The sequence below is a fragment of the Coenobita brevimanus genome, chromosome 63, assembly GCF_032717465.1.
Source record: "Coenobita brevimanus isolate Jiangsu-jjx chromosome 63, ASM3271746v2, whole genome shotgun sequence".
In the NCBI taxonomy this organism is placed as follows: domain Eukaryota; kingdom Metazoa; phylum Arthropoda; class Malacostraca; order Decapoda; family Coenobitidae; genus Coenobita; species Coenobita brevimanus.
The window spans coordinates 40,230,531-40,243,729 of record NC_137016.1 but is presented as its reverse complement, the minus strand read 5'-3'; positions in this window follow the sequence as shown (position 1 = coordinate 40,243,729).

The window sequence follows — 13,199 nt, the reverse complement described above, 5'->3', positions numbered from 1 at the left end:
AAAATCTCCACACAAACAATGATTCTGTATTCCATATACATTATTCTTTTAAAGATGACAGATTATATCCATGCATATATTTATCTCCACACACACACACACACACACACACACACACACACACACACATAGAGCAGGCAACTCCCGTGGGTAGGGAATCAGGATGTATCTGATATCACAGAAAAAAAAAAAAAATCCCTTATGACAGCTGTGGGGGGTTGGGTGTAACTCATACTAAAATAGTGGGGTTACATTGTACTTCCTATCAAAATTGTGGGGTTACGCCGTACATACCCCCTCCTAAAATAGTGAGAATACCCCGCCCCCCCACGTACCTAGGGGTGTAGCTAGAGGTGGGAGTCTGCGGGCCTGACCACCCTATCAGTCTTCCCTGGCCCCCCCATGGCCCCATCCCCATTTGAAATTTCGGATTATTTAACGTGTGGACAATACAACCCCAGCACCACCAGTAGCACCAGCACCACCAGCACCCCAGCACCACCAGCACCACCACCAGCACCACAACACCACCAGCACCACAGCACCCTGACACCACCAGCACCACAGCACCCTGACACCACCAGCACCACCAGCACCACAGCACCCCAGCACCACCAGAACCCCAGCACCACCAGCACCACCAGCACCCCAGCACCACCAGCACCCCAGCACCACCAGCACCACAGCACCACCAGCACCCCAACACCACCAGCACCACAGCACCACCAGCATCCCAGCACCACCAGCACCACAGCACCACCAGCAACCCAGTACCACCAGCACCACAGCACCACCAGCACCCCAGCACCACCAGCACCACAGCACCACCAGCACCCCAGCACCACCAGCACCACAGCACCCTGACACCACCAGCACCACAGCACCCTGACACCACCAGCACCACCAGCACCCCAACACCACCAGCACCACCAGCACCCCAACACCACCAGCACCACCAACACCACCAACACCACCAGCACCCCAACACCACCAGCACCCCAACACCACCAGCACCACCAACACCACCAGCACCACCAACACCACCAGCACCCCAACACCACCAGCACCCCAACACCACCAGCACCCACACACCACCAGCACCACCAGCACCCCAACACCACCAGCACCCCAACACCACCAGCACCCCAACACCACCAGCACCCCAACACCACCAGCACCACAGGCCACCGGCACCGCAGAACCACCGGCACCCCAACACCACACCACCAGCACCCCAACACCACCAGCACCCCAACACACCACCAGCACCCCAACACCACCAGCACCCCAACACCACCAGCACTCCAACACCACCAGCACCCCAACACCACCAGCACCCCAACACCACCAGCACCACCAGCACCCCAACACCACCAACACCACCAGCACCCCAACACCACCAGCACCCCAACACCACCAGCACCCCAACACCACCAGCACCCCAACACCACCAGCACCCCAACACCACCAGCACCCCAACACCACCAGCACCACCAGCACCCCAACACCACCAGCACCACCAGCACCCCAGCACCACCAGCACCCCAACACCACCAGCACCCCAACACCACCAGCACCCCAACACCACCAGCACCACCAGCACCCCAACACCACCAGCACCACCAGCACCCCAACACCACCAGCACCACCAGCACCCCAACACCACCAGCACCCCAACACCACCAGCACCCCAACACCACCAGCACCCCAACACCACCAGCACCCCAACACCACCAGCACCCCAGCACCACCAGCACCCCAACACCACCAGCACCCCAACACCACCAGCACCCCAACACCACCAGCACCCCAACACCACCAGCACCACCAGCACCCCAACACCACCAGCACCACCAGCACCCCAACACCACCAACACCACCAGCACCACCAGCACCCCAACACCACCAGCACCCCAACACCACCAGCACCCCAACACCACCAGCACCCCAACACCACCAGCACCACCAGCACCCCAACACAACCAGCACCCCAACACCACCAGCACCCCAACACCACCAACACCAGCACCCCACCAACACCACCAGCACACCACCAACACCCCAACACCACCAGCACCCCAACACCACCAGCACCACCAGCACCCCAACACCACCAGCACCCCAACACCACCAGCACCACCAGCACCCCAACACCACCAGCACCACCAGCACCCCAACACCACCAGCACCCCAGCACCACCAGCACCACCAGCACCCCAACACCACCAGCACCCCAACACCACCAGCACCACCAGCACCCCAACACCACCAGCATCCCAACACCACCAGCACCCCAACACCACCAGCACCCCAACACCACCAGCACCCCAGCACCACCAGCACCCCAACACCACCAGCACCCCAACACCACCAGCACCCCAACACCACCAGCACCACCAACACACCATCACCACACCAACACCAACACCACCAGCACCCCAACACCACCAGCACCCCAACACCACCAGCACCCCAACACCAGCAGCACCTCAGCACCACCAGCACCCCAACACCACCAGCCCCCCAGCCCACCACCTGCACCACCAGCACCCCAACACCACCAGCACCCCAACACCACCAGCACCAGCACCCCAGCACCACCAGCACCCCAACACCACCAGCACCACCAGCACCCCAACACCACCACACCAACACCACCAGCACCCCAGCACCACCAGCACCCCAACACCACCAGCACCCCAGCACCACCAGCACCCCAACACCACCAGCACCCCAACACCACCAGCACCCCAACACCACCAGCACCACCAGCACCACCAGCACCACCAGCACCACCAGCACCCCAACACCACCAGCACCCCAGCACCACCAGCACCCCAACACCACCAGCACCACCAGCACCACCAGCACCCCAGCACCACCAGCACCCCAACACCACCAGCACCCCAGCACCACCAGCACCCCAACACCACCAGCACCCCAACACCACCAGCACCCCAACACCACCAGCACCCCAACACCACCAGCCCCCCAACACCCCCACCACCACACCACCAGCACCCCAACACCACCAGCACCCCAACACCACCAGCACCCCAACACCACCAGCACCCCAACACCACCAGCACCCCAACACCACCAGCACCCCAACACCACCAGCACCCCAACACCACCAGCACCACCAGCACCCCAACACCACCAGCACCCCAACACCACCAGCACCCCAACACCACCAGCACCCCAACACCACCAGCACCCCAACACCACCAGCACCCCAACACCACCAGCACCACCAGCACCACCAGCACCCCAACACCACCAGCACCCCAACACCACCAGCACCCCAACACCACCAGCACCCCAACACCACCAGCACCCCAACACCACCAGCACCACCAACACCACCAGTTCCCCAACACCACCAGCACCCCAGCACCCCAACACCACCAACACCACCAGCACCCCAACACCACCAGCACCCCAACACCACCAGCACCCCAACACCACCAGCACCCCAACACCACCAGCACCCCAACACCACCAGCACCCCAACACCACCAGCACCCCAGCACCACCAGCACCCCAACACCACCAACACCACCAGCACCCCAACACCACCAGCACCACCAACACCACCAACACCCCAACACCACCAGCACCACCAACACCACCAGCACCACCAACACCACCAACACCACCAACACCACCAACACCACCAACACCACCAACACCACCAACACCACCAACACCACCAACACCACCAACACCACCAACACCACCAACACCACCAACACCACCAACACCACCAACACCACCAACACCACCAGCACCACCAACACCACCAACACCACCAACACCACCAGCACCACCAACACCACCAGCACCCCAACACCACCAACACCACCAGCACCCCAACACCACCAACACCACCAGCACCCCAACACCACCAACACCACCAGCACCCCAACACCACCAACACCACCAGCACCCCAACACCACCAGCACCCCAACACCACCAACACCACCAGCACCACCAACACCACCAGCACCACCAACACCACCAGCACCACCAACACCACCAACACCACCAGCACCACCAACACCACCAGCACCACCAACACCACCAACACCACCAGCACCACCAACACCACCAACACCACCAGCACCACCAACACCAACAGCACCACCAGCACCCCAGCACCACCAACACCACCAGCACCCCAACACCACCAGCACCACCAGCACCCCAACACCACCAGCACCACCAGCACCACCAGCACCACCAACACCACCAGCACCCCAACACCACCAGCACCACCAACACCACCAGCACCACCAGCACCCCAACACCACCAGCACCCCAACACCACCAGCACCCCAACACCACCAACACCACCAGCACCCCAACACCACCAACACCACCAGCACCCCAACACCACCAGCACCACCAACACCACCAACACCACCAGCACCCCAACACCACCAGCACCCCAACACCACCAGCACCCCAACACCACCAGCACCACCAACACCACCAGCACCCCAACACCACCAGCACCCCAACACCACCAGCACCCCAACACCACCAGCACCACCAGCACCACAAACACCACCAGCACCACCAACACCACCAGCACCCCAACACCACCAACACCACCAGCACCACCAACACCACCAGCACCCCAACACCACCAACACCACCAGCACCCCAACACCACCAACACCACCAACACCACCAACACCACCAGCACCCCAACACCACCAACACCACCAGCACCACCAACACCACCAGCACCCCAACACCACCAGCACCCCAACACCACCAGCACCACCAACACCACCAGCACCACCAACACCACCAGCACCCCAACACCACCAGCACCACCAGCACCCCAACACCACCAGCACCACCAGCACCACCAACACCACCAGCACCACCAACACCACCAGCACCACCAGCACCACCAACACCACCAGCACCCCAACACCACCAACACTACCAGCACCACCAACACCACCAGCACCACCAGCACCCCAGCACCACCAACACCACCAGCACCCTAGCACCACCAATACCACCACCACCCCAACACCACCAGCACCACCACCACCAGCACCCCAACACCACCAGCACCCCAACACCACCAGCACCCCAACACCACCAGCACCCCAACACCACCAGCACCCCAACACCACCAGCACCCCAACACCACCAGCACCCCAACACCACCAGCACCCCAACACCACCAGCACCCCCAGCACCCCAACACCACCAGCACCACCAGCACCCCAACACCACCAGCACCACCAGCACCCCAACACCACCAGCACCCCAACACCACCAGCACCACCAGCACCCCAACACCACCAGCACCCCAACACCACCAGCACCCCAACACCACCAGCACCACCAGCACCCCAACACCACCAGCACCACCAGCACCACCAGCACCCCAACACCACCAACACCACCAGCACCCCAACACCACCAGCACCACCAACACCACCAGCACCCCAACACCACCAGCACCCCAACACCACCAGCACCCCAACACCACCAGCACCCACACACCACCAGCACCCACACACCACCAGCACCCCAACACCACCAGCACCCCAACACCACCAGCACCCCAACACCACCAGCACCCCAACACCACCAGCACCCCAGCACCACCAGCACCCCAACACCACCAGCACCCCAACACCACCAGCACCCCAACACCACCAGCACCCCAACACCACCAGCACCCCAACACCACCAGCACCCCAACACCACCAGCACCCCAACACCACCAGCACCCCATCACCACCACCACCCCAACACCACCAGCACCCCAACACCACCAGCACCCCAACACCACCAGCACCCCAACACCACCAGCACCCCAACACCACCAGCACCACCAGCACCCCAACACCACCAGCACCCCAACACCACCAGCACCCCAACACCACCAGCACCACCAGCACCCCAACACCACCAGCACCACCAGCACCCCAACACCACCAGCACCACCAGCATCCCAACACCACCAGCACCACCAGCACCACCAGCACCCCAACACCACCAGCACCCCAACACCACCAGCACCACCAACACCACCAGCACCCCAACACCATCAGCACCACCAGCACCCCAACACCACCAGCACCCACACACCACCAGCACCCACACACCACCAGCACCCACACACCACCAGCACCCCAACACCACCAGCACCCCAACACCACCAGCACCCCAACACCACCAGCACCCCAACACCACCAGCACCCCAGCACCACCAGCACCCCAACACCACCAGCACCCCAACACCACCAGCACCCACACACCACCAGCACCCCAACACCACCAGCACCCCAACACCCCAACACCACCAGCACCCCAACACCACCAGCACCCCAACACCACCAGCACCCCAACACCACCAGCACCCCAACACCACCAGCACCACCAGCACCCCAACACCACCAGCACCACCAGCACCCCAACACCACCAGCACCCCAACACCACCAGCACCACCAGCACCACCAGCACCCCAACACCACCAGCACCCCAACACCACCAGCACCCCAACACCACCAGCACCCCAACACCACCAGCACCCCAACACCACCAGCACCCCAACACCACCAGCACCCCAACACCACCAGCACCCCAGCACCACCAGCACCCCAGCACCACCAGCACCCCAACACCACAAGCACCACCAGCACCCCAACACCACCAGTACCACCAGCACCCCAACACCACCAGCACCACCAGCACCACCAACACCACCAGCACTACCAGCACCACCAACACCACCAGCACCACCAACACCACCAGCACCCCAACACCACCAGCACCACCAACACCACCAGCACCCCAACACCACCAACACCACCAGCACCCCAACACCACCAACACCACCAGCACCCCAACACCACCAACACCACCAGCACCCCAACACCACCAGCACCCCAACACCACCAGCACCCCAACACCACCAGCACCCCAACACCACCAGCACCCCAACACCACCAGCACCCCAACACCACCAGCACCCCAACACCACCAGCACCCCAACACCACCAGCACCCCAACACCACCAGCACCCCAACACCACCAGCACCCCAACACCACCAGCACCACCAACACCACCAGCACCCCAACACCACCAGCACCCCAACACCACCAGCACCCCAACACCACCAGCACCCCAACACCACCAGCACCCCAACACCACCAGCACCCCAACACCACCAGCATCACAGCACCACCAGCACCCACACACCACCAGCACCACCAGCACCCCCAGCACCCACACACCACCAGCACCCCAGCACCACCAGCACCACCAGCACCCACACACCACCAGCACCCCAACACCACCAGCACCAGCACCCCAGCACCACCAGCACCCCAACACCACCAGCACCCACACACCACCAGCACCCCAACACCACCAGCACCCCAGCACCACCAGCACCCCAACACCACCAGCACCCCAGCACCACCAGCACCACCAGCACCACCACCCACACACCACCAGCACCCCCAGCACCACCAGCACCACCAGCACCACCAACACCACCAGCACCCCAACACCACCAGCACCCCAACACCACCAGCACCCCAACACCACCAACACCACCAGCACCAGCACCCACACACCACCAGCACCACCAGCACCCCAACACCACCAGCACCCCAGCACCACCAGCACCCCAACACCACCAGCACCCCAACACCACCAGCACCACCAGCACCCCAGCACCACCAGCACCACAAGCACCCCAACACCACCAGCACCACCAGCACCACCAGCACCCCAACACCACCAGCACCCACACACCACCAGCACCCCAGCACCACCAACACCACCAACACCACCAGCACCACCAGCACCCACACACCACTAGCACCCCAACACCACCAACACCACCAGCACCCCAACACCACCAGCACCCCAACACCACCAGCACCACCAGCACCACCACCCACACACCACCAGCACCAGCACCCCAACACCACCAGCACCCCAACACCACCAGCACCCCAACACCACCAGCACCCCAACACCACCAGCACCACCAACACCACCAGCACCAGCACCCCAACACCACCAGCACCACCAACACCACCAGCACCCCAACACCACCAGCACCCCAACACCACCAGCACCACCAACACCACCAGCACCCCAACACCACCAGCACCAGGCATGATACGGCACGCTGGGGGGGCATCTCCTGAGTCCTCTATCTCTTCCCTACCCTTCCTCCTGTCTTAAAGCTCGTTGGAGAGAGAGAGAGAGAGAGAGAGAGAGTATGCAAAACAAGCTTAAAAGAGACTAGCACACATTCACAACCCCCAACCCTCCCCCACCTCCCCTTGCTTGTTACCATGGCCATCAAAACATATAGCTCACCCACTAAAAATACACACTCACACACACACACACACACTTACATATATATATATATATATATATATATATATATATATATATATATATATATATATATATATATATATATATGTGTGTAACTCCGCCTCTTCTCTATCTGTCCACAAAACCGTAAAAAAATCAAACTCTTTTCTCCATCATCCAGTACCAGTAAATTCACCGTCATTCGAATTTGGCAAGCTAGGAGGTAGTTAGAATTGGTGTACATTTGGCAGGGCGGGTGTAGTATTTGGAAACTACAGTAGTGTTACTTTGGCTAGGTAACGAACGCTTGGCCGGAATAGGTGTTGGGAGTTAATTTCTCTCTCTCTCTCTCTCTCTCTCTCTCTCTCTCTCTCTCTCTCTCTCTCTTTCTCTCTCTCTCTGGTCTTAGCTTATTTTTTCATTTCATTTTTTGTTTCCTCACATCCCCTAACTGTTTTTGTTTGTGTTTTTTTCTCCTCGCTTCCCCCTCTTGGTGTCTAATTGTTCTCTCTCTCTCTCTCTCTCTCTCTCTCTCTCTCTCTCTCTCTCTGTGTATGTGTGTGTGTGTGTGTGTGTGTGTGTGTGTGTGTGTGTGTGTGTGTGTATGCTGACAAATACCACAACCATCCTCCTACTCACAGCTACCACCACTACCACCATCGCAGCAACCACCATTTACCACAATTGCCTGTCTGTCTATCTATCTATCTATCTACCTGTCTGTCTATCTATCTATGTCCTCTATCATCAAGTTGCCCTTTCTCCAACTCACTATCCCTAACACCTCTTCCGAAGCGATTTATTCTTCTTATAACACCTGCTGTCCTCTTCTGTGCTACTTAAATCAATCTAATATCGTCATACTCTGCATAAATAACGTACAAAACGATATTACCCAGTCCTATCTAAAAATAAATCGTTAAGGATGAGGTGTTAGGGAGCTTCCTTAACCGACGCTCCCTAACAACTCTTCCTTATCGATTTATTCTTGGATATGGAAGGTTAATATCGTTTTGTGCGTTGTTTAGGCAGAGTAAGGCGATGTTTGAAGGATCTGTAAAACACAGAATAGTAAAGTAAGGTGTAATAAGCAAAATAAATCGCCTAGGAAAAGGTGTTAGGGTCCAAGTCCATGATTTATTCTGCAGAAAATAATTATAGCTTCAGAAATGTACTAAACTCTTTCTACACTAACTTGGCCTAGATTTTCGTTCTTTTGCAGACGATTTCACGTAGCTCAGTGGCAGAATAGAACACATGGCTCTACATTCTTTCCATGGCACCTCTTCGTGACTAGCAGCATAGTAAAGAGTGAACACATTAAGCTGCTTGATGATTAGAAGGCAAGTACATAATTATTCAAGCGATGTTCAAATCTTTAGGACTTGATCACAATAACGGAAAATCAGTTCAGAATATTTACAACTCAACTGCCCAAGAAACGTTTACCTTCGTGTATATGTCGACAATTTTCAAATCCATTAATTTGTTGTATACTGTAATTCGACCTATCTAGAGGGAAGCATTTTTTTTTTTTTTTTTAACATGTCCTTTGAAAATTTTGTTGATTTATATACTGAATATTCATGTCATCCGCGTTTAGTTAAGATTTTTTTTTTTTAGTAAGATGGAATAGAGAAAGGAAAAAATAAAAGATTTTCTAGGTGTTTTTTTTCCATGGTGGTTTTATTTTCGTGTGTGTGTGTGTGTGTGTGTGTGTGTGTGTGTGTGTGTGTGTGTGTGTGTGTGTGTGTGTGTGTGTGTGTGTGTGTGTGTGTGTAGCTTTCTCATCTGGGAAGTGGGAAATTTAAATCCATCACTGCCATAGCTACCACCTTCACAACACCTACCACAACTACCACCACCATCACCATAACTACCATCACAACTACCACCACCACAACTACCATCACAGCTACCACCACCATCACCACCACAACTACCATCACTAACATAATTACCACCGTCACCACTACTACCACCATCAACACAGCTACCATCACCACTACTACCATCATCACCACAGCTACCATCACCACTACCTTAACTACCACTACTACCACCACAACTACTACACAACTACCACCACAACCACAACTACCACCATCGTAAGTCTCAGGGGGTCATATGTCACACCCATTTAAAACACACACACACACACACACACACACACACACACACACACACACACACACACACACACACACCGCAAAACAAAATACCATCACCCTCACACCACAAGGTCGAGAATCACAGGGTTTATACATGGGTTTGTCGACCTTACAATCAGATGCTTTTAATAGGGTTGAGTAGCATTGTTTTGACGTAGGTGTTTCTTTGTTGTTGTTTAAGTTATGAGGGGAGGAAGGGGAGGGAGGGAGGAGGGGAGGGGGAGGGAGGGAGAGAGAGAGAGAGAGAGAGAGAGAGAGAGAGAGAGAGAGGGGAAAGGGGGAGGGAGGGAAGAGGAAAAAAGGAAGGGATGGAGGGAAAATGGAGGGGTGGAGAGGTGGGGGAAGGGGAAAGGAGGAAGGAAAATAGGAGGAAGGGAAGGAGGCAGAGTCTGGCAAGGGAGAAGGAAAGGGAGGGATTGTGGGAGGAAAAGGAGATCGGAGGAAGGGGGAGAGAAGGAATAAGGGGAGGGAAGACACAGAGGGTGAGAGGGGGTGAGGAAGAAAGAATGAGAGGGGGAGGGGAAGAGGGAGTTGGAGGGAGGGGAAGAGGGAGGGAAAGGGAGAGGAGAGAGGAGGGGAGGATGGTGCTGGAGGGGAAGGGAAGAGAACCGGAAGGGAGGGAGGGAGAGAGACGTAAGGAGACGAAAGAAAAGAGGGGGAGGGGGAGGGAAAAGGAAGGGGAAGGAGGAAGGAAAAAAGTGTAGAAAGAGGGGGTGGGGAGGAAAGAAGGAGAGGAGAAGAGAGAGAACTGGGAGGAAGTAGTGAAAGAAAGGAGATAATGAAGAGGGAGAGAGAAGGGAGGAAAGAGGGAGGGAGGAGGGAGGAGAGCAAGAAATGGAGATAACAGGCCACCATATGACTTAGGACGTATTCTAAGTGGCATGGGAAGCTTCGTAGCAACACTTCCATAGCGATTTATTCTGCCAGTACACCTTGAAGTTCTAATGCACTCTATTTTCATACAGTTATAGCATCAGCAAAATTTCCATCGATAATATACAGTAAGATAATATGTAGCTACAGATTAAATCGCTCAGGAAAAGGTGTTAGGAATAGAACAATTACATAATATTTTTCATCCTTCCAGACGCTTCTCTTCAGCTAGCCCTTTTTTTTTTAGTGTTTTTCTTGCTGGTTCCAGAGAGAGAGAGAGAGAGAGACAGACAGACAGACAGACAGACAGACAGTTTTTTTCCTTATTTACTCTTTCTCTCTCTCTCTCTCTCTCTCTCTCTCTCTCTCTCCAGCAATTGGACAACTCTTTCAGCTCTTCAATTGGGCAACTCCTACTTCCCGCTTACCAGTGCCTTTAATTCCGGTTGAGAGAGAGAGAGAGAGAGAGATGACGAGGTGAATGAACAGTGTAGAGACAATGAAAGCCAGGACACAATGACTACCTTCAAGCAGTAGTAGGGGCAGTAGTAGTAGTAGTAGTAGTAGTAGTAGTAAATGTGGTCTGTCTGTCTATCTATCTATCTATTTGTCTGTCTGTCTGTCTGTTTGTCTATCTCCCTGTCTATCTATTTTTTGTCCAGCCACTTCCATGGGTAGCATTATATAAGAATTGCAAGTAATAAAACAAAATCCCGTCGAATGTAAACCTCTATAGTCTACATTCGGTTGGAGAGCCTGAACCCACTAGACCACCAGGTATACATAGGCTCCTAAGTCCTGTGATTACCGCCCAAAGAAGTAGATTATTTCCAGGGCTACAAGAAACCTTTCGGCCTGTCAATCGGTGTAGAGTCGCCTGAGGATATCACTACATCAAGAGAGTGGATGGTAAATTAATAGTAGTAGTAGTAGTAAATGTAGCAGTAGTAGCAGTATAGTAATAGTAACCTTAGCAATTAAAAATCAGCATATCAATTCGTCTATTTTAGTCTTAATTTAAATATATGGATGGAAAGGGTGTCAAGGAGTACGAATATAAACATTTTAGCCCCGTACACCCTGTTGGTTTGTTTTGATTCTGACAGGGGACACGAGAGCAAACTAAAAACAATCAGAAGACATTAATTAAAGAAAGTAAAGAACGGGAAGATGCTGATAAGAAATGATAAAGATAAAAAGGATGATGGCGCTTGCAAAATGGAAAAAAAATGAGTCAGTAAGGAAAACGCTAAGGCTACACCACCTGGTCTGAATTTAGGCACGTTAAAGCTGATAACATTTTTGGCGCTCTGTGTCAAGTGGTGAAGAGAAGGGATTGAGAGTGACATGAGAGAGAGAGAGAGAGAGAGAGAGAGAGAGAGAGAGAGAGAGAGAGAGAGAGAGAGAGAGAGAGAGAGAGAATGTAACATGATCTTGGTAATAATTTTTCTTTAAATTGGTGAGGAGAATAGGAATGAGAGAGAGAGAGAGAGAGAGAGAGAGAGAGAGAGAGAGAGAGAGAGAGAGAGAGAGAGAGAGAGAGAGAGAGAGGAGACAGATTGATACAGAGAGGGGAAGAGAGAGAGAGAGAGAGAGAGAGGTTAACGGAGAAAGAAAAGAGAGATGAATGGAAGGAGTGAGGGAAGAGAGAGAGATGAATGGAAGGAGTGAGGGAAGAGAGAGAGATGAGAGGATGGGGAAGGAAGGGAGAGAGAAGGAGGGGGGAGGAGGGAGGGAGGGAGAAGAGGATGGGGTGGAGGGAGGGTGGAGGGAGCG